The sequence below is a fragment of the Suricata suricatta genome, chromosome 4 (assembly GCF_006229205.1).
Source record: "Suricata suricatta isolate VVHF042 chromosome 4, meerkat_22Aug2017_6uvM2_HiC, whole genome shotgun sequence".
NCBI lineage: Eukaryota > Metazoa > Chordata > Mammalia > Carnivora > Herpestidae > Suricata > Suricata suricatta.
In genome coordinates, this window is record NC_043703.1 from 67,999,648 (window position 1) to 68,023,295 (window position 23,648).

Sequence of the window (23,648 nt, forward strand, 5' to 3'; positions counted from 1 at the left end):
CATTAAGGATTTGCTAGAATTCCTGCTATGCTGACGGAGGGGGTCAGGGGCGGTGGCAGCGACATCTGGGCCAGCCTGGGATTTTCCTCCATAACAGGCAGCACAGACATCAAAACCAACCTCAGGACAGCCGTTAGCACCTTTGTGATTTATTCACATCAGCCAAGATGGTGGTGCTGTGACCATATCCTGTTCAGCCTGTACTTTGAGGAGAGGGGATGGCATTGATCGTATAAGCAATGGACACACTGGTTCCTTTCTTCCCCTTCCTCCCCCTCCATCCCCCGCCCCCACTAGGTCATTTACTGAAAAATGTTTGTGCATAATAATGAACAAAATGCTGTGCTAGTACAGCTTAGAAACGTGATTATGAGATGGTTAAAGAGACAAACACAAAAATCTTTAATAATGCATCCAGAAAGATGTTTAAGAGTGGAACATGGGAGGTGCAACAGACTTGGGGTCACCCTCAAAACAGGGCTCTTCTGCCCAGAACTGGATGAAGGTATGAACTGAAGACTCTTCTCATTTGTCTCAGCCCAAGAAGCAAGATGAAACAGAGAGAAAGAAACAGAAAGAGGGCGCAAGAGAGCATTCCTGGCATAATAAACAGCTGCAGTGGGTATTTCCCAGAATGTCTGAAATCATGAGAATACATTTATAAAATAGAAGTATAGTCAAAGTACAGTTCATGATGACTAGATCCTTTAAAATCTAAATCTGAAGCATCGTGAGACGGGGTGTCTCTGCAGCCTGCCATGGAGGATCCAAGCAAGAAGGCTTCTACTCTGTCACTAAACAAATGAGATGCACAGAAAAGGGTCAGCAAACTGAACCATAGACAAGAAGAGGCTCTGAGCAGGACTAGGATGCTAATGACTCCTGAACTGAGCCAGAACAGCAAGGAACTGGGGTTATTGAGGGAAAAGCACTGTAGGGTGGACGATGGTGTATGATTTGCCTTTTTTTTTTTTTTTTGGCCATCAATAAGAAATTTACTTGTTTAAAAAAATCCAAATACTGGCATTATCCAAAAAAATGTAACAGATTTATTTACAATCATTATAAAGTTGAATTGCTGAAACTTGTTCACAGAAACATTTTCACTCACATTAATGCTTTACGTCCCCGCATATATACTAAAAATTCACACACAAATGAAAATGGGAAAAAAAGCTGCCAGTACCTAATTCCTTTCCCTTATTCTTGTCATATACTTAGGTACCCACTGGGAAAAAATAGCTAAGGTTCAGAACTACCAAAAACAGGAAGAAGAGAATTTTTTTAATGTTTATTTATTTTTAATTTTGAGAAAGAATGACAGAGCAGGAATGGGGAAGGAGCATAGAGAGAGACACAGAATCTGAAGCAGGCTCAAGGCTCCAAGCTGTCAGCACAGAGTCTGACACAGGACTCGAACCCAAGAACTGCGAAATCATGACCTGAGCCTAAGTCAGCTGCTTTACTGACTGAGCCACCCAGGCACCCTGAGATTTTTTTTTTTTAATAAGGTGTTTTCCATTATGTTGGATTCCTAAGCCCGTTCTCATTTTTGCGAGGAAAACCACAATTCACCTTCCTCAGGTAAATCTTCCCTTTTCTTGAGGAAATCTAAGCTGAAGTATTGCTACAGGTAGTTTCATAGATTCCCAAATTCTTGTCCAGATACAGGTGCTCAGAAAGGTCAAATCCAATCAGAAACAACCTTCCTCATTCTTGTCTGTGGGTGCTATGCATTACATCGGGTGCTGTGGAAAATATGCCAATAAGAAATGGACTTGGCCTCCATGCCCACAATTTAATAGGAAAAGTGAAGACTTTATATAAATAATGATCATAGGATGTTAACACTGCTGAGTCCCATCAAAGAAATACAGATAAAGTGCTGTGAGCGTTTATTAGAAGGATACATGATTTCTAGCTGAAGTGAAAGAAAGGAGAGTTTGGAGACCAGAAGTTTCACGGAGAAGAAAGTGTAGCACAAAGGCCAAAAGCCTGGGCTTTGGAGGAACACAGCATGGATCTGAGTCTGCTCTACCATCCCAGCAACTCACTGAACTTCTCTGCATCTTAGTTTGTGCAGTTGGTAAGTGTGGACAGAAACAGCGATGGCGTCACTCGAAAGTTACATGCGCTGATCTCCTGATCCTACACAGGGTCTTGCACCTACAAGTGTGTTCAGTTAATATTAGCTGCTAATGCTGCTTGTCACACAGGACGCCTTTGTGGAGCCTCAAAGGCCAAGGCTGATTTTGATTTGTGGGGTGGGATAGGGCTGTGACAGGGAAAGCCAAGAAAAGGCTGAGGTCTGAGAGGGTGAGCGTGTGATGTCGCCCTTCCTGTCTCTTCCCTCCGCCCTCCCGCTTCACTCTGATAAAGCAAACGCAATGGTATGGTTGGAATGAGAAGTGCTGCATGTCCTTACATGACCTCATGGCAGCTCCCTCCTCCCTGCTGTGAGGGTGACGGGGTGGGGGGAAGAGAGGAGGCTTCACATATTCCACCCGTTGTGTGCACAGGCATGTCAGTCTTCGGTGACATTCCTATTGTGGCTGCACAGGTGAGCCAACCGACTCCCATAATGTAAAATAGAAGACTCGTTATAGGCGTACTGCTCTGTCTTTGGCTCAAACAGGAAACAAGTGTTCATTTGCATAGCACCCTCGTTAAGCTTACACATATGACTCTATTATGCTAGAATCTGAACCAGCAGGGCTCACTCTCTCCCCCCAAAAAAGCTACAGGCTTAGAACAAGTGAGTTTAAAAAGCTAGTGCCTCTCACATTCTGGAATCACGTTCTAAGTGCCTTTCAGTCAAGTTACAGTTTGAAACCAGTGGGAGGTTCAATAAGGCGACAGCTTCCAAATTGAGGAGATCCTGACTCTGCGAGGCGGAGACCACACACTATAAATTCAGCCAACACAGATTGGTTATCTACTTCTTAAGGACACACAATGTTGAGTTCGGATGGTGGAGTAAACAGTCACTTTCTTTTTCTCCACTTTCGTCAGACAACATAGGTCTATGTAATTCTCAAAGCAAGTATGAGTACTTCACAGGAGACTTTGGAAGGGCTTTGCTTAATTCAATTCACTTCAAACTTCCTGGTGTCCGTGCATAGGGTTCTGCTAGGGATACAAAGTGCCTAAGACAGTCTCTGACCTTTTATGGTTTATAATCTGTTTGCAGAGACAAGACAAACTGAGCACATAGATTTTTAAAAGCACAGTAGTAAAGATCTCAGACTCTGAACCCAGAGAGTTACTGTGTGACATTGTGCAAATTGCTTAATCTTTCTGTGCCTCAGTTTCTTAATCTATAAAAAGATACAGTTCTTTTACATCATAAAGTTATTGTGAGGATAACTTGAGTTAGTACATGCAAAACACTTGAACAGAGCATGGAATCGAGCTCTGGGTTATTAATTATTGCTATTCTAGTTATAAATAGGGTTAGGTGTTAGGTCCTTAGCATACCATACACAGACATTCTGCAGCCTCACGTCCTGTCTCCTCCAACACATACCCTGGTGCCAGCCACATCAGATCACTGCAATTGCTTTTCTCTCTCCTTACCTTAAAGCAAAATGGCTTTGGAAGCAGGTCGACCTGGGTTCCAATCCCACTTCCACCACTGGATATTTAACATAACTAATACTTATCATACAAAATATAGCTAGTTGTGTATTTGTCTGTTTCTCCAGAATGACTGTGAACCTCTCTAAGGCAAAGGTCTGTGATTAATTCATTTCTGTGCCCCCAATTGCCTGGCACATGAAAACTGCTCAGTAAATGCCTACTGAATGAAGGCTTGAAGAAAGTCTGGTGCTAGTAGAAGGAACATCATAGAGGTGTGAAAGCACAAGGGCATGAGGAGACAGTCTGTTTGACATGCATGGGGGTTCTGAGGACAAACATGAGAAAGTCAGGTTAGGGGCATGTCACTGAAAATGGTGGGTGCCAGATCTGGGATTGGTATTGAAAACCCAGGGCAGCAGAGGGTCAAAGGGCAACAGTTAATGAACCCTACACCAAATTAGAGGGCTGACTGGGAAAGTTGAAAGGAAGGGCCAGGTCTAGGAAGTGTGCAGATTAAGACTACATAATTTGGTAAACTGATGAAGACAGAAGACAAGATGGAGTCTTTAACTGCAAAAGGAAATATCGGTGCCAGGAAAGAGTTTATAGAGAAAGATGAAGCATTTTTTTAATCATAAATCTGTTTTGGTGGCGATCCCATTTTTAAAATTTATTTTCCGTTTATAGAAATATCTTTTTATTGTAGAAAACTTGCATCAGGCAGAGGAGTTATAAAGAAATTTGAAATTGAAATTATTTGTGATCTGGACATCCAGAGATAACAGTTTCTAACATATTGCTGATTTTCACGTAATCTCTTTTCAATGCATACATGTAGATTTGCCATGTTGCATCTTGGTATCTGCAATAGTACACAATCAGTTGTACCCACTTTTATACAATTACATATTATATAATTGTGCACAATACACACTGAACATTTTAATCAATATTCTTTGGACTCCTGATTTCTAATGTCAGCATTAATGTCATCATTGGTGAACCATAATTTATATAAATAATTCTCTGTTATTCATTTTTCTTCAATTTTTCTCTACTACTAACAATGCTGCAGTTAACATACTTATATATCTCTTTTTTTAGGTTTTTCTAATTATGTCCTTAGGACAGTTTCTGAGTTAATGTGTACGATCACATTTAAAGCTCTTAGGAAGTATTGCTAAGTAACTTTCCAGAAAGGCTATATCTGCCTCTATTCTTCTCAGCAGTATGTGCATGCCAATACTGAGGGTTGTCTTATAAAAAAAATCTCCAATAAGTAGAAGCAGTCTTCCCCTCATTTTAGTATGCATTTCTTTAATTACTAAAGAGAATAAAATTTTTCATACTAATTAGTCACTTATATTTCTTCTTTTGTAGGGAAAAATCATTTCTCTTGTCCATTATTGTATTGGAATAGTCAAGTTTTTAAAAAATTGATTAGAGACATTTATTTGCAGATTAATCCTTTGTCTATCACATTTTAAAAAAATATTTTCCTAATGTGTTGCTTACATTTTATATTTCTGATATGCAGAAATTGTTTGTAGTTAAATATATCTTTTCTTTTGCAATTATTTTTCTTTGCTTTTATGTCTTGATAGACTTTCCCCAAAGTAAGATTTACTTTTCACTTCTATTTTCTTTTTTATTTTTATGGTTTTGTTTTGTGCATTCAACTCCTTTCATCAATCTCTTTTCTTTTTAATTTTTTAAATGTTTTGCTTTGCTTTATTTTTAAGAGAGAGAGAGACAGAGACAGAACATAAATGAGGGAGGGGCAGAAAGAGAAGGAGACACAGAATCCAAAGTAGGCTCCAGGCTCTGAGCTGTCAGCATGGAGCCCAATGCAGGGCTCAAACTCATGAACTGTGAGATCATGACCGGAGCCAAAGTCAGACGCTTAACTGTCTGAGCCACCCAGGCGTCCCTCCTTTCATCAATCTTGAGTGTATTTTAGTGCAAGATATGTCTGCAAGCTCTTGGGACAATAGGAAGGATCTATCTGCGAGGCATTTAACTGTCTTCGTTTCTCAAACACAAGGGTGGGTAAGCAGGGCCGTCTGTTGAGTTAGAACTAGCATAAGATCTCATTTGTTTTCTCAGCTTCAGGAGAGTGTCCTCTTGGACAATGAGACGTGATACAGCATGTGACAGAAACCAAGAGCTTCCTTTCCTAATAAAGGAAATCTCTAAAGAATGAAACTATTAAAATGCTTACGCCTTCTTCTCTAACAGCTGAAATCAGGCTACTCTGCGCAACATTCACATAGCTCCCGGGCCAGGGAAGGTCACTGGAAGATGCTGAGCTTTGGGGCGTGGCGCTGCGTCTTGAGACCAGATATCCTATTGCACTTGGGATTCTCTTCCCACCTCACTTTACTGTGAGAGGAAGAGAAGAATCTGACTCCAAGGGCATTTCAGCACACAGGGAAGGCCGCTCTGAAATAAAATCATCATTGTCACAAAGGCGACGAAGTAAAACATTCACTCAGTGACTCACGCACACTTGCATATTCAGTCCACCATTTTAACTGAACTGGGCCATCAGTTCAACGAGGTTCTTACACATTTGCTAGATTACTAGGAAGTTTCTATCTCAAGAATACAGTAAGTCCCTGGAGCATAATCAATTCAGCCCAGATTAATCTAGTGCCTAGACTTTCTTCATACATATTTCATTTCATCATCTTAAACCTACTGGTAAGTTATTTGCAGGGAGACAGGACCACGCATGCATGGGAAGTGAGGTATTAAGGTATCCAGTGACTTATTAAGATCTAGGTCTCCTGGTTCCCAGCCTTAAGATCTTCAAAAAAAACACCTCAAAAAAATACTACTAACTGTCTGGGAGAGTTGAAACAGATCCAGAGCAGAATATCATGACCTTGGACAAGTCTCTGGGCCTTCCTGAGTTTTTTTTAATTATGCATTTTTAATTGTGTTAAAATATACATAACAAAATTTACCATTGTAACTATTTTTAAGCATGTAATGAGTTCAGTGACATTAAATGCCTTCACAGTTCTGTGCAACTATCACCACCATCCATCTACAGAACTCTTTTTCTGTTGCAAAACGGAAACTCTGTACCCATTAAACGCTCACTCCCCCATTCCCTCCTACTGGCCAGCCCCTAGTGACCACCGTTCTATTTCCCTGAGTCTGAGTGCTGCAGGCACCTCATATGAGTGGAATCATATGGTATTTGTCCTTTTATGACTGGCTTATTTCACTTAGCATAATGTCTTCATGTTTCATCCACATTGTAGCATATGAAAGGATTTCCCTCCTTTTTAAATCTGAATAGTGGTCCATTGTATGTATATATCACCTTTGGTTTGGATATTAATCAATGGACAATTAGGTTGCTTCCACCTTTTGCCTCTTGTGAATAATGCTGCTACTAACAGGTGGATGCAAATGTCTCTTCCTGTCCCTACTTTCAATTTTGGGGCGTATATACCCAGAAGTGGAAGTGCTAGGTCGTATGATAATTCTATTTTTAATTTTTTGAGGAACTACCAGACTGTTTTCCGTAGTGGCGGCACGATCCCCACCAGCAGTGCATGAGGGTTCTGATTTTTCTATAGCCTCCACGATACTTCCTCCTTGGGTTTGAAGTGACTTATTTACCTACACATCCTTTCAGTAAATGGTTGCATGAGGCCCTCCATCCACCAGATGCTGCCTGCCCTCCAGAAGCCTGCAGTCTGCCCTGGGGTAGGGACACTGAGCAAATAGTTACAAGGGGGATGAGTTTTAAAAAGCCAGCGAGTGGAGTCAGGGCAATAAAATGCTTTATCACAAAGCCTCTGCAACTCCAGGTTTTTTGAACACGTGAGATTTTTCTTAAAGGCACTAACTCAGGCGGCAAGAACAACCACTGATTCGATTCTTACATGGGGTACAGTCCATACATTTGGAAACATGTTCGAACACATTTGTATTTGTGCAAAGGGGGGTCCTTTATTGTCCTTAGCCAAACCTAACACAGCATGTTACATGAGCCGGAGAACCTCATATGCTTTAAAATTTGAAACGCTGGGAACAGAGGTCACAAACTGGCAACCTGAGGGCCAGGCCTATGTAATGTTTTAAACGTTTTGACTTTGTTGCCAACAGTTAAAAATCAAGAAATTCCCTGCAACACTCTGAATTTCTGGCTTTCCTAATAAACTCAGAAAACCTGGCAGTTTCCTTAAAAATTAGGGCTATAGCAGGAACTGGCTGAGAACAGTTCCAAACATCTTAGAAGAGTTGCATTTTCCACAGGTCCCATTTGGTCTCTGTCTCCCTTTTCTTAACTGTTTGGCCCCTTGTAAGCTGTTGGTCTGGAGCTGTGCTGTCCAATACTGAAGCCATTCACCACTTGGGCTACTGAGCCCAAGAAATGTAGCTAGTCTGAACCGAAGTGTGTTGCAAGCATAAAATCCACACCAGATCTCAACAACAGTAGAAGAAAATGGGGAAATATCCCATTAAGTTTTTAAATATTAATTACATGTTGAAATGGTAATATTTTGAGTGTTCTGGGTGAAAGAACATTGGGAATTTAGATTGACCTATATGGCTCACATTAGATTTCTGTTAGATGGTGCTGCTGTAGGACCCATTCCAGTTTAGAATATCCTGGGAACTTTTCTCCCCATTGGGTGTCACCACTTGAATTGTGTCATATTAACTTTTCCTTATAATGCCTAACTGCGTATTCCATTGATTAAGCAAGAAAACAATCCCAAGGGGGAAAAGCATTGATGATTTATATGAACTGTAGCTCACATAAAAAATCCGAAATCATGGGCCTCATATCATTTTAAAACACATTTATGCCTCTCCAGTAGATGCACTAAAATAACATATTTAACAGCAGGTCTGAGACTTTATTACTACTCCAATACTTAACTCCTATTTTCATTCACCTAAGGTACCTAAGTTACACGATAAATGTTCGTGTTTATGTCACTTAATGTACTTTATTTTTCTTTTTTTAATGTTTATTTATTTTTGAGAGAGAGAGAGAATCCCAAGCAGGCTCTGCACTGTTAGCACAGAACCTGACACGGGGCTCAGTCACATGAACTGAGATATCATGATCTGAGCAGAAATCAAGAATTGGATGCTTAACCAATTGAGCCACCCAGGCAACCCGGCATTTAATGCCCTTTAAAATGAAATCTAAAAAAAAAAAAAAGAAAAGAAAAGAAATCTAATCTATTCCCTTTCCATAAACCCTTTCCACAACTGTTTGCAAAAAGCTTAAACACTGCTAGCATTCTTAGCATTTCATAGGGGCCATTAGCCTATGATCTTATTGGATGAATTACTTTTTAAAAATCTTCTAACTTACTCAATTAAATAAATGACTTAATTTCCAGCAGGTGTGGAACAAAGGACTCTAAGCCAAGGCCAAGGGAATTATTCTATTTTTACCCACAAAACAACCACTTAAATTACTATTCTTTTCTTAGCAAATAAGATGCATTGAAATTAAGTGAGATTCTAATTTTAGATGTGTAGAATGCATAGCTACTAAGCTGAAACATATGTTTCCAGATGACATTCACTTAACACTCAAAGGAAAGAGAAGGAAGGAGGAAGAGGAACTTCTGGATCAATTTAGGTACAAGTGAACAAGGAAAATACAACTCTAAAGCAAAGCTCTAATTTGGACTGCACTTTCCAATCTGCATATTTACACGATGTATTTCGTCTGCTAATTGTACAGTCTCCCACTCTTCTTTACCAATGTAACTAGTAGAGAAACTTCTATCCAACATCTGTGGAGTGCTACAGAATTTATCTTTTTCTGTCTCCTTTTTTGTTCTCTCTCTTTTCTCTCCATAAATGATTTCTACACTCTGTGCAGGTCTGAGTTTCAAGCAAGCACATGACGAAATAGTCGATTCCCAGCGTGCACACCAGTGTCTCATTCCACACTACGTGTGAAGCTCTCATTGGAGCTGTTTCTATTTGGGTCATGGGACACAAAAGGACATGCTTTAGAAAATGGGTAAGAGGGCAGATGAAATTAGGGGACAGAGCCCAGGAGGCCTAACTGCTAGCAGGAGTCTTCTCCAGGAGTTAGAGAGAAAATACAACACATTAGCTTTTCACTGGCTTGGGGAAATCTTGGAAATCCTAAAACTCCACCACTCTTCCAAAATAAAAATGGTGTGGTAGGGCAGACATTACTAACGAGTCCCCAGACATCTTTGCAAATGCTTCAACTTTTCTTCCCGTTGTTTTTTTCCCCCTAAAACACAGATGCTAAAGTGTAGTTATGCCAATGTAGCTTCTTTCTCTGCTTAGTCACCTGTTTATTCCATTCGCTGACACTTCAGAGAGGCAGTCAGCTTTCAGTGTCTCTCATAGGTTGAAGGACAGCTTTAAAGGGATCACAATTAACACAGCAGTCATGATGAAAACAGCAAGGCTGCCTTGCACATGGCAGGAGCGAGGCTAAGCCTTCCTACATCAGTAGGGCTAATCTTTATGTCTCGCCAAATGGGAATGAGAGAAATACTTTAGACACCTCTAAGACCCCAAAAGCCCACTGAGTTTGAAGTTGGAAAGGATGCATCGTAGTTCTGTATATGAAGAGCCAACTCTTTTCTGAAGCAGGAGGCTGAGAGCATCAACACAGGAAACCTTTGCTTTTGGCTTTTAAAATAAGATATATTCATAGCTGCTTCCTCCCACCTGACACTCAGAAGAGTCTGAGGATTTCTACCTGAAAATTCTACCTGGTTTTCCATTTGTGCCAGCGTCAGCTCAACATCTGAGAACATTTTCAGAGTTTAGGCTGGCAGGAGCTTTTGAGGGCAATACTATTAGGAAGTAGCTGTACTCTTTTAATCCTGTCCTATAGGGAATCCTGACTAAGTAGTACGTTCATGAACACACAAAATTAAGTAGAGCAAAACAGCACCAATTAGACTGGTTGGGGGTCTGCATGGGGTCTGAAAGAGAATAAATTACTAGGAAATGAATATTTCAAATTTATACACTGAGTCTCTGCCAGTCTAGGAGGGAGCTAGCAGCCTGAAGGCCTAGAGCCCTGCTCTAGGGCCCAGATAAGCAGGATTGGCAAATATGATAATAAGCATATTGCTTGCATGAATAATGCTTAGCAAACTGTTAAGCCTGCATCATTGCTCAGTAGATATCTACTGAGTAAAAGAATGAATGAAGGAACTTAAAAAGAGGCTTCACACTCAGAAAAGCACAAGTCCTGAGTTCCCATCCTCAGTCCAGTCCAATTTCTTGGATATACAACTTTGGTTAGTCAATTAAGCCTTTAGCTTCAAAATATAGATATCTAAGTCAGAGGTTAAGTTAGGTTTATATACAACACTTAGCACTTAGAGTCACTTATGATGGTGCTCTTCTCAAGGTCCATCTTGTCCATATCAATTATTTCTACTTTTATTATAAATACAGAAATTAAATACTTATGCCAAGATTTCACTTAAACAATCAACTCCAAACTGTGCATGAATTATTGGGATTGAACTGCAATAATAATAGCAATAACCCAAAGGTTAATTTTGTTATCTAAGTCACTTAATATTTTTCCTTCTAAAATATTTAGTCATGTATAAAGCAATATTTAGAAATAACTCACTACATCCAAACTATGTATCGTTTATGCTCCTACCATATTATAATTAGATATTATATCATATATATACACCTATAACTTGGAAGCAAATCTCTAGGCTTTCTTGGTGAACAGGTACAGATTCAGAAAGAGCTATTACAATACCAAAGATGCACATGAATCACAGAGTTTCAGAGGATATGTTCCTACTAGACACAGGGGATATTCTCATGAAATAAATTTCAATTCCTTGATAATTTGAAAATTCGAGATTTAGTTCAGAACACCTCAGACTTGAGCCATGGGCTCCTACAGAAATTGCATCTCAAAGTTAGACCTAATTTCAGGATAGCAGTTTGGTCCTAGGGTTCTATGATAATTTCTACCCGCTAAGGCTCATAGACCTGAGGCCAACAATTAGTTTCACGTACAAAAAAAAAAAAAATCACCAGAAAAGCTTCCCATTGCCTTTACTTTTCTAAAAGCTGTGAAAGAAAAAGTAAAAATATTTTTTAATCAATAAAGCTCAGGCATTATCTACCTGGAATTGATTCTCATCAAATGCAGCTATATGAGGCTGGGGACATTTACAACTTTCATGTTGTTCAGAAATTTACTTGAAAAGCCGAAAAACAATTTGAGATCATTTTTTGCCATTGGGGATATACCTTTAAATGTAAGAGCACCTACATATATGTGCATGCATACAACCATTTACAGAATACACACACACATATGCACTCACACATGCATTTGCAGTCTCTCTCTCTCTCTCTCTATATATATATACACACACACACACACACACACACACACATATATATATAAAACACACATATATTTGTAAGGGCTAACATAAATGTATATATATACACATATGATCTATGCTATATGTATATATATGCACATATATATCAGAGACAATCCTTTCTAAAAATATATTTAAATGTTGTTAATACAAACGAATAGGTCTCTCGTGGGCTGGAAGCATCACATTTCAGGGGTAGCTATCATCACATCAGGATCCCAGATTCCTCTTCCATTCTGATCCACCTTCAAGGGTAATGATAGTGTTCTTTATCTGACTTAGCTTCAAGTTTCCACCACATCTCAGTTCCATTTGTTATTCAATCTGCAGTCAGCTAAACTACACTTGAGCTAAGGGTGTGGGTATATTTGGAAATATGTCCAAGCATCAATCATGGTCATGATTTGACACATTATACTTTGAAAACTGTATCTTTAGCCATCTATATCCATGCTTTATTTAGCACAGAGACCTCAGTGCAAATAAATTATCAAACAGAATTTCAATACTAATAATAAATCAAACAGCTGTTAAAATTGGTTTAAGAAAACACTTATCAAGAAACTTAAAATAAATGGCTAGTCTTACACGAATGTGTCTCAGCTACACCAGCATTAATTAACCGCATGACTTGGCCTTGTCGAGATAGGCCTGTGGAGCATTCGTTGACCTTTCACTTGAAATCCAGAGTTTTGTTTAATCCTTTGAGCAGTGGATCAAAAGCTATGCCTTAGATGAAGTAATGACTGAAAACTATTTAAAAATAGTCGGAGTTGATTCCCAAAATAGGCATTTTCCATTTGTCTGGCAACAAAAGGTCCCTGTAGATTCCCTATACTGGCAAAGGAAAAATGAGTCTATTGCAGAGTTAAAATTTCAACGGGGCTTTCTTCTGCCAACATCCTGGATTTTTCAAGTATGCCATTAAAGTAGAAACTTTTTATACAGACACAACAATTTATTTGTGGAGTAAAAGGAAAAAAAGTAAACACTCTCTTTCAAATCCCAAGGATCAGCTGACTGTCATTTAATATACTTTAAATTCTGTTAGTGAGAAGTAACCCCAGCTGAAAGTCTCGAAAGTGAACTAGAAGGTACAGATTCCCATTCTGTTGTGTAATGCACACACATACAGCTACAGTTCCAACCTGGACAGATGATGAATCCTGCAAAATCACTGCTGCCCGCCCCCCCCCCCCGCCCCAACATATCTCAGAGGATACAGAGTAATTAAATAGAAACACAAGAAAGTGCAGGAAATGTTTTACTATCTTTCATGTCATCAATTATGAATGTCACTTTCTCCAGCTAATTTTCATAAAAGCCTCTTTAATGACCCAAATGGCTACTCCTGCCTAATGTTCTCTTTTCAAAAATCCCTTGTATAGAAACCTCTGACACACTCTGTGATAATCATTCACTTTTTTCCCCTGGTGCTTTACTGAATTTTTAAAGAAAATATTTTTCTTGGTCTTTTTTTGTTTTTTGGACTTAATAAAAGTCAGCGTTTGGCTTCTTGTGAACAATGCTAATTGCCTCTATTTCCCCTTTATCCTCATCCAACCCCAAGGTAGAGTTTTCTGAGACTTTCCTCATCCTTGGGTCTGCCTCCTGGAATTTTCTTAATGACACTGCCCTTCCCAGGATTTCATGATAATCTTTCTGACTGCAGTTTCATGACAGGTCACGTATAAGGTCAAACTCATCAAAAAGCTCATATTTCAGATCACCCAGAGAATTCAATGTTCTAAAGATCAAACGGAGTAGCAGGGTCCACCCTGGTGGACGTCCTAGAGAGGATCAAAGTACAAAGTAACAGGACCGACCATGAAATATCCTACCTGGAATGCAGACGGAGCATCTGCTTCAAAAACTTCTTGGGGAACTCCAGGTTGTAGGATGGCAGGGAACGCTAACAGACCTTTCAAGTTCACTTGCAAGTTTAGTGTAGACATAGCCCTAAAGACTTTGTTTTTTTTTTCTCCTGTGTGTTAATTCTTAAAAAAACAGATTCCACCGTTACTCTCCCGTCCACCCTTTTTATTGATAACCTGTACTCAAATTCTCTTGTCCAGTCTATGTTCGTAGGTCCCCATTCCGGCTGTCCACCCGCATCTCTTCATACTGTGGGATCTTAACTGTCTGTTATCTCTGTGGCATCTTCTGTGTGGCAGCTTATCAGCAATTCAAATGTAACTTGACCAAGATTATTGTCTAAAACTTCGCAGGACGTTCGCAGTGGTGCAGCTCGGTCTTGTCACCTGACTCTAGTCTTCTAACATCTTTTTCTAACTTCTCTTTCATTGATTTGCCCCTCTAGCCACAGAGCTTCTTGTTCAATCTTACTGAAGGTGTATTTTCATGGAAGAATCAACAACATTCTTAATTAACTTGCCATTCTTTTTGAAGCTGTGCAAAAGAGAGGGGATCCTACTTTTCTCTGTCCTCAAGGTTGTATTAGCCTGAGTGACACAAAGTCAGTGCAATACCATGTTTAACTGGCAGGCCGAAATGACTTTTCTATTCTTCGGTTTATTATGTGTGTTACTGCCTAATTGCACTAAACAAGAGGAAAAAGCACTTGACCCTGCAGTTGGATCAAGGCAATTTGTGCCTCACAATTTTCATTTGATATTTGTAAACATAACTGAAGCTCATTAAGCCATATTCTACTGCACAATGCAACTTGAATTTCCCCCAGTTTTACTGACATATAATTGGCATATAACAGTGTATACATTTAAGGTATTCAACATAATGATTTGACATATGTATATATCAGGAAATGATCACCATAATAAGTTAGTTAACATATATCACATCGCATAGTTATACATCTTTTCCCCATGATGGGTACTTCTAAGATCTACTCTCTTAGCAACTTTCAAATATGTAACAATATAGTATTGTTAACTATAGTCACCATGCTATACTCTACATCCCCAACATCCCCAAGACTTAATGTACCTTATAACTGGAAGTCTCTGCCTTTTGGCCACCTTCATCTATTTCCCCCCACCCGGCACAATGCAACTTTAAACAGATACTGCTTAAAACCCTCGGCTAATATATTCCAAAGAAGGCATCACACACAGAGGTGGGTAAACCCAGAGCTCTCACATCTCAAGCAGCAGCTAGGCAAAAGCAAAACAGGCAGAGTATGTACAAACTTTGGAGATTATGGCCTTTAAAGATTCACAATATGGGTGTTCTGGTTGAAATTGGAAGATAAGTCTTAAGAAGACAATATGACATTCCAGGAAAGTTTTTAGGAAGGAATGGAACAGGTTTTGTTTGTTTGTTTCATTTGTGTGTGTGTGTATGTGTGTGTGTGTGTGTGTGTGTGTGAACTAGATAAAGAGCAGGTTGACAATCTAAAAAAAAGAAAGAAAGAAAGAAAATAAGTATATGGCCAACTGATAGAAACCTGATTCTTACTTCCTGAGTGGTGAATTCACATTGAACTTGTCATGAGAACTGGACTCACTTTATATTCTTCTATTCCTTATATCCTTTAAGTGTGGCAAAGGTCTTAGAATATATGTATTCCAATCCTCTTGTTTTACCAGCAGGGAAACAGGAGCACACTGGGCAACCTCGTCACTGGGACCACAGGGGCGGGAGGAGCAGCTGTGAGCTCAGAATTCAGGGGTCCTGCCTGAACCCAGCCACTGTGGCTTCCTCAGCCAGACCTGCCCATATTCCGATCACCATCTCCTCTTCTTATATCAAGTGTGACATTTCTGCTCTCTCTTTCCATTCTAGGTTTAAATCACCCAAGCCCTTGTCTTTGAATCTCTAGATTTTGGGTGGAGGGAGGTTTCTTTTTTGTTTATTTGTTTGTTTTGTTTTTAGACTTGATATCTTTTCCTGACCCATGAGAGAGGTATCTGGACAGATACAGATACCTGGCACAGCTTGGAAGAGCAATTTACTGTCTTTTAGTATATTTTTAAACCATGCTTGTACTGAGGACTCTACAGATTAGGGGATGTTGTTGTTGTCATTATTTTATCTCTTGCTGCTCCTTTCCCTTCCCCTTTGCTATTATGATTATTATTACTGGGCATATAAGGGTCACCTTCTATGCCTAGAAGTAGGTTGACTTCACCCTTCTTTTTCCCTTATGGGACAGCTGAGCTGCCAGATGTATCTTCATCTCTAATACATCAGTTTCCATTTCACTCAGTCACTGGAATCCTTTATCATGATGTTCCCCCTTTTGCATCAAATTGACTTTCTCATTTTCAGTTTCAAGGTTTTCATTTATTCTTCACTTATGAATCATCTGTTTTTTGACCCAAAGTCATACTCCTTCTCAAAGCTTCTCTCCCTATGCCCTTCCATGGTTAACTTTCTGTGGTTATACTGGAATCAGGTGTTTGTTCCGCCTGGTGATGTTGACCATTTGGTAGGAGTTTACCTTTCATTTTCTTGCTTCAGCCCGTTGCCTATTTTATGTATGATAAACACATTCTCAGTCTCAGAAGACAGGAACAGAATTTCTAAGCCACCCTCATAGGAAAAGAAATCTTGTCAGTCTGGAGATGCTGATAGCTGAGACATGACCTCAGCTCAGATGGGGTCGTGTGTGTTCAGGATGGGGCTAGACGTGACTACATGGGCAGCTCCCTGGTCTACCTTCCCACTGTCCCATCTTGATGTGTAACCCAGTCCCGGGTGCAATGTCCCATAATGCAGAAGGTCCTTGGTTAATATGCTTTGCTGCTCACGTGGTAACATGATACTGTGGGAGTCTCTAATAGCACCTCCCTACCCCAACATAACTGACAACTCCCTTCTTTGAGCCACCACTGAACTGCATGCAGTTGTATTAGCATTCTCGTACTTGCAACTGTATCTGTTTTGCTATCCAACTCCGAGCTCCTTGAGTGTCTGATTTATATTTGGATCCTCATAGTTGGGGCTTACCAAGTGATTAACAAATGAGACTTCTACTTCCTTGAAAGGCTCCGTTACTCTCAACACTGGGCCTCAATGCACAATATCCATTTTGTAATACTGACTTTATTAGTAAATACACAGGGTGACAAGTTATTAGAAAAAACAAGAATTGTCCAGGGCTTACATGTTTAGGGGTGAAATGTACTTTACACAGTTTGTGCCACATATCCAGTATGGTTAGAGAATGTTTGACGCATTTTGCAAGGGTAGTAGCTGGCTTGAGAAGGGATGGGTAAGAAGTCTATGAAATAGAACAGTAATTCCCCTTTCTACCTCTGGTAGGGAGGCCAATGAACCGTAGGTATATGGCTCAGCAGTGAGAAAACCGTCCTTGTAACCTGGAGTCCTGTGTGATCAGGTACATCTGCATGATGACTATAGTCCTTCAACAGCTTCACTGAGGCTGAACACCCAGAGAGGAGAAAAGTGAGACCATGAGGTGGTAAAGAAGGGAAAGGCCAGGAATTAGGCTGCTCAGTGGAGGAAAAAATCCAAAATAAGTGCCAACCTCTAGACTTCATTTCAACTGTGCCCAAATAGCACTTATTTAAGAAAAGTTAGTGTCACCCTCACTGCTCACCCCCACTCGCCCTCCCTCATCACCAAATTGGCACTCAGCTTTTTTCCATCACAGACTTCTATTTACTTTTCTAGGAATTTGATCTGCCCAACCATACTCTTTAGAAACTGGAGGTTGCCTTTTTATCCTACCACGGTATTTGATCTTCTAGGTGCATAGGGAATGCTTGTTGAATGAATGCAAGTTGAGTATGTGGCAGAACAGCAGCAAGCACTTAGAGAATACTTCCTAACTTGCCAGATTTACAGATAGTATCTTATTTACTCTTCTGTAACACAGACTCTGTTATTTCCCCCATTTTATGGAAGAGAAAAGTGAGCATTGACAGGTTAAAGACCCATCTCTAGGTCACATAAACCAAGGAGACTGGCCCCAGAGTGTGTGTTCCTATGTTGCTTCTCTGTTGGGTAAAAATAATAAATGCACCACTGTGCACTGTGGATGGTGAGGAAAAATACTAAAAAAAACCTAAAAGTAACAGGGCTTTATAGAATTTCTGTGACAACATATGAAAAAGAAATTTGGTGATAGCCTTGAAATATTGTTTTCTCTAATGCTTGGAAGAACATGTAGACTTGTTCTGTTTGTACCTGTATTAGATTACTTGACTTTTTTGGCATCAGGACTCTAAAGGTTGAAATACTATTGAAAATGTTTAAATGTTTAAGTTAGATGCATTATCGTCATTGATATCCATACATCATAATGCTAACTACAACGAAGATAGTTATAAATACAGTTTTGAAATATTTCAAGATACTTAAATTAATAGTGTAAAATACCAAACAGTTTACACCTAATAATATCATGTTTTTGGAGGATCATATAAGCATATTCATTTCTTGTGTCTGAATACAGCCACCTTAAATTCATTTATTTCCCTAGAGAAGTTATTTTTCCTAAGCATAAAGAAATAAACTCTCAGGTATCACTATATTTAAAATGTAATTGAAAAAAATATTTCCATATTTCAAAAAATATATGAAGTAATGACTCTTGAGCTTCTTTGACCAAGACCCACAGTTAGAAATATATATTATTATATTGCAATCTAGTACCCACTTGGTATTCAGAGACTTTCATGTGTAGGAAAGTTTTCCTTTGCAAAACATTAACCTTGAAATTCAAGATGCCCTTCGATATTACTAGTCTATCCCATTTAACTTTTTAAAATAGCTGGCTTTGAGTCACTAAATTGATTTTCCAAACCACTGACAGGTTATTAATGTTTCATGATCTGCAGTTTTTTTAAGACTAAATAAGTGAACTCTGGAGTTTACAACTTTCTCTGTTAGATCCTGGTAATGTCAGGTTACTTAGCGAAAAGTCTGGTCATAATGAGGGTAGACCAACAAAAAATTGTCACCTTGGGCAGCCAAGAAAGGCACCAAGTCATTGTGGGTTACACTTACCCCATTTTCTCAGGATAGTGGCCTCCTGATTAATTACTTTGCAAATTACTCATTAAAACTTGGCTTTGCAAAGTTAGCCTTTGGTCCAGTTATTGCTGCCAGATTTCCTGTTTACATTGAACTCAATGTGTTAGGTTATTGTCCCCTCAGAAAAATACTTTAGACAAGGAAAAAAGGTGAATCAAAGCAAGAAATCAGATTCTGAACATCATTCCGGGTACATTCTGGCAAAGAATTAGTGAACATAAAATGGCTACAGGTGCAATCTAGAAGCCTACTGAAGAAACTGACAAAATAATTCTATAGCAAATGGACCAGAGAGTTTAATATGGCTATTAGTCTGTGCTGTTTTCTCCTGGCACTGACATACACTGCCAGTCACTGGTCACTTGCAATTTCTCTTAGGATTCAAGATGAACATTTTCTATATTCCTACATTTAAGAGTTAGGGTAAAGCATTCTTGCAAGCACACTGATATACATTTTCTCATTGCATAAACATATTTCTGCCACAAATCATGTAGTTATAGATTCCTGCTTCAATTCAACTGACTACCACTGGCATTTGTTTTCTTAATTTTGACATTAAGAAAAGCTACAATCAAAAAACCAACTCTTAGTTTTTAAAATATTTTTTTATTGTTTTTCTATTTTCTTTTTTATTTATTTTTATCCTAATCTTCATTATTCTTTCCTTTTGCTAAGTTTGGGCTTAGTTTGTTCTACCTTTTCTAACTCCTTGAGGTTTAAATTTAGGTTGTTCTATTTGAGATTTTCTTCTTTTTTTTAACATAAGAATTTATGTTAATGAACTCCCTTCTTAGTTCTGTTTTGCTGTATTTTACATGTGTCTTAAGATATTTTCTTTCTTTTTTTTAAATTTTTAAATTTTTATTTATTTTTGAGAGTGAGAGAGAAGAGACAGTGAGGGAGGAGCAGAGAGAGGGAGACACAGAATCTGAAGCATGCTCTAGGCTCCAAGCCATCAGCACAGAGACTGACACGGGGCTTGAACTCACGAACCATGAGGTCATGACCTGAGTTGACGTCGGATGCTTAACCAACTGAGTTATCCAGGTGCCCCTTAAGATATTTTCTAATATACTTTTTGATTTTTTTCTTTGACCCAATGGTTGTTCGAAAGTGTGCTGTTTAATTTTTACGTATTTGTAAATTTTCCAGTTAGTTTTCTGAAAAGATAAACAAAATTGATAAACTCTTAGATGAACTGAAAAAAACGCAAAATCAGAAATGAAGAAGGGATCATTACAACTGGTGCCATAGAAGTGAAAAAGATCATAAGAGACTGTTAACAATGATACACCAACAACAAGATAATCTAAAAGAAGTGGATAAAATCTTAGAAATATATGACCTTCCAAGACTAAATCATAAAGAAATTAAAAAGTCTGAACAGACTTATAATTAGTATAGAGACTGAATCAGTAATCAAAATCTCCCAAAAAAGAAAAGCCTAAGATTGGACAGCTTCACTGGTTAATTAAGCCAAAAATTTAAAAGAATTAATGCCAATCTTTCTCAAACTCTTCCAAAAACGGAACAGGAGAACACTTCCAAAATCATCTTATAAGACCAGCATTACCCTGATACTAAACCCAAAACCCACAAGAAAAAAAAAAAACTACATCAATATATCTGGTGAATATAGAAACAAAACAAAATAAAAACAAAAACTGAACCTAATAGCATATTAGAAGGATCACACCACAACCAAGTGATTTATCCCTATGATGGAAGGATTGTTCAACATATGAAAATCAATGTGATATACCACATTAACAGAATAAAAGATAAAGATCACATTATCATTTCAATAAATACAAAAAAAGAAAAAGACAACATTTAATATTTTTCATGATACACATTCAACAAACTAGGAGTCAAAGTAAAGTATTTCAGCATATAAAAACCATATATAAAAAAAATCCCACAGCTACATCATACTTAAAGGTGAAAACTAAAAGCTTTTTTTTTTAAGATTAGAAATGAGACACAGATACCCATTCTTGCCACTTTTAGTCAATAAGCTACTGGATATCCTAGCCCAAGTAATTAGACAAGAAAAAGAAATAAAAGGCATCCAAATTGGAAAAGAAGTAAAACTGTTCCTATTTGTAGATTACATGATCTCATATAGAGAAAATCATAAAGACTCCATAAAAAAGCCTTTAGAACACATAAACAAATTTAGTAAAACTGCAAGACACAAAAATCAGTTGCATTTCAGTATACTTACAATAAACTATCTAAAAATAAAATTAGGGAAACAATCCATTTAAGATAGTGCCAAAAAGAATAAAATACTTAATAAACAGTATGAAAACTATGAAACACTAATGAAAGAAACTACAGAAGACACCAAAAATGGAAAAACATCATGTTCATGGGTTGAAATAATGTTAAATAAGGTTAAAATGTCCATACTATATCCAAAGTACTCTGTAGACTCAATGCAATCCCTATAAAAATACCAGTGGCATTTTTTTTAAAGAAACAGAACAAAAATTCTACAATTCTATAAAGCCACAAAAGAATAAGAATAGTCAAATCAGTCTTGAGAAAGAACAATGTGAGGGCATCATACTTCTTGATTTCAAAATATATTACAAAGCCATAGGAATCAAAACAGAATGGTACGGACATACAGACATATGTAGACCAAAGAAAGAGAATACAGAACTCAGAAATAAATCCATGCATATGGCTGACTGATGTTCAGTAAGGGTCAAGAATACACAAAGGGGAACAATAATCATTTCAATCAATAGTGTTGAGAAAACTGGTTATCCACATGTAAAAGAAAGGGATTGGGCCCTTATCTTACACTATACATAAAATATCAACTCAAAATGGATTACAGACTTAACCGTAAGACCTGAAACTATAAAACTCCTAAAAGAACACACTGGGAAGTGCTTTACGATGTTGATCTCGACAACAATTTTATGGATATGACACCAAAAGCACAGTCAACAAGAACAAAAACAAGTAGAATTATATAAAAATAAAAATATTTTTTACCACAAAGGAAACAATTAGAATAAAAAGGCAACCTACAAAATGGGAGAAAATATTTGCAAACCATACTTCTGATTATGGATTAATCTCCAAAATACTAAGGAACTCCTAAATTCCTCAAAAAGGAACTAAGGACTCGAATAGGCATTTCTCCAAAGAAGACATACAAAGAGTTAACAGGTGTATGAAAAAATGTTCAATGTCACTAATCCTCAGGGAAATACCAACCAGAACCACAACTTGTCAGGAAACCTATTGTCAAACAGACAAACAAACAAACAAACAAAAAAACAGGAGACAACAAATGTGTGGCAAGGGTGTGGAGAAATTGGAATCCTGTATCCTGTTGGTGGGAATGCAAAATGATGTGACTGCTATAAAAAATAGCATATAAATTCATTAAAAAATTAAAAGTAAAACTACCAAATGGCCCAGTAATCTTATTTGGGGGTATTTTCCTGAATAACTGAAATCAAGATCTTGAAGGGATATTAGCACTCCCATGTTCATTGGGGAGCTACTCACAGTAGCCAAATATGGGAACAATTTAAGTGTCTGCTGGCAGACAAATGAATAAAGAAAACATGATGTATACATACAATGGAATACTATTCACCTTATAAAATGAAGGAAATGCTGCAGTATGTGACAACATGCATGACTTTTGAGGACACAATGCTAAAAGGAATAAGCCAATCACAGAAGGACACACACTGCATGCTTCCACTTATATGAGGTATCCAAAATAGTCATGGTCATAAAATCGAAGACTGAGGTGGTGGTTGTCAGTGGCCTGGGGAGGAAGAAATGGGGAGCAACTAAAGTTTCACTTAAGGAAGCTAAGTTCTAGAGACCCTCCATACAACATTGCACCTATAGTCAGCAATACGGTATAGTACACTTAAAGTTTTGTTCTAAAGGTAGATCTTGTGTTAAGTGCTCTTATCACAAATACATAAATAAGTCAAGCTGCAATCAGCACAATTTTTTTTCTAGGAAGGATGATATGCAAATGAGCTAGTTTCTCTCTCTTCCTTCCCCACACCCCTCCTAGTATGATTATAGGCCAAACTCTTAGCTTATCATATCATTTTTTTCTTTGTAAAGAGATTACTTGGCCTCAAGTCATATAAAGTACAGCTTCTTAGCCAAGCAGCTTTTTCTAAACTAACAAAGGATCAAGTACATAATTTAGAGTAGTTCAGGGATGTCTACCTTATAGTCATGCACTGTAACTATTAAAACCACAATTAGTACTCAGAGGCACCAAGCTTTAGTCTTACCATCAAATCAATATGTATCTAACCCACAGGGAAGCTTGACCTTCCTTATGACTAACAAAATCAGCCTTATATAAGTCCCTTTCCTCTTGATTGGTTCTATAATAACAGGAAAACAACTCTGAACCTCATACAATTGCGTGCTTAATTTTATACAGTTTGTTCATTAATTGTTTCTCATATGTTTATTTCTTCTGTTCAATGGCCCTGAGTTACTCAAATGCTGGAGTTGTATCTTATATTTTTCTTGTATCATCTCCTGCCTCTCTTAGGCAATGGTACCCACTTGACACCTGTGGTCTGATCAGCTGATTTCTGGGCTTATCTGGTGTGTGTCTCAGTGGGCAGGTGAGTAAAATCTAGGATTGGAGCAGGTTGTAAG

The 23,648-nt window shown here is 38.2% G+C and overlaps 1 long non-coding RNA gene across 3 annotated transcripts in view; it reads left to right on the top strand.

Moving 5' to 3' along the window:
* Window positions 1–23,648, top strand: part of LOC115289580 — a 65,777-nt gene that overhangs the window by 21,686 nt on the left and 20,443 nt on the right. The window contains exon 4 of one of the 3 annotated variants that reach the window (XR_003907690.1): window positions 23,539–23,614. The exons of 1 other annotated variant lie outside the window; for it this stretch is intronic. This is a non-coding gene — a long non-coding RNA (uncharacterized LOC115289580). The remainder of the gene's footprint in view (window positions 1–23,538; window positions 23,615–23,648) is intronic. One more of the 3 variants, XR_003907692.1, reaches the window with a different exon arrangement.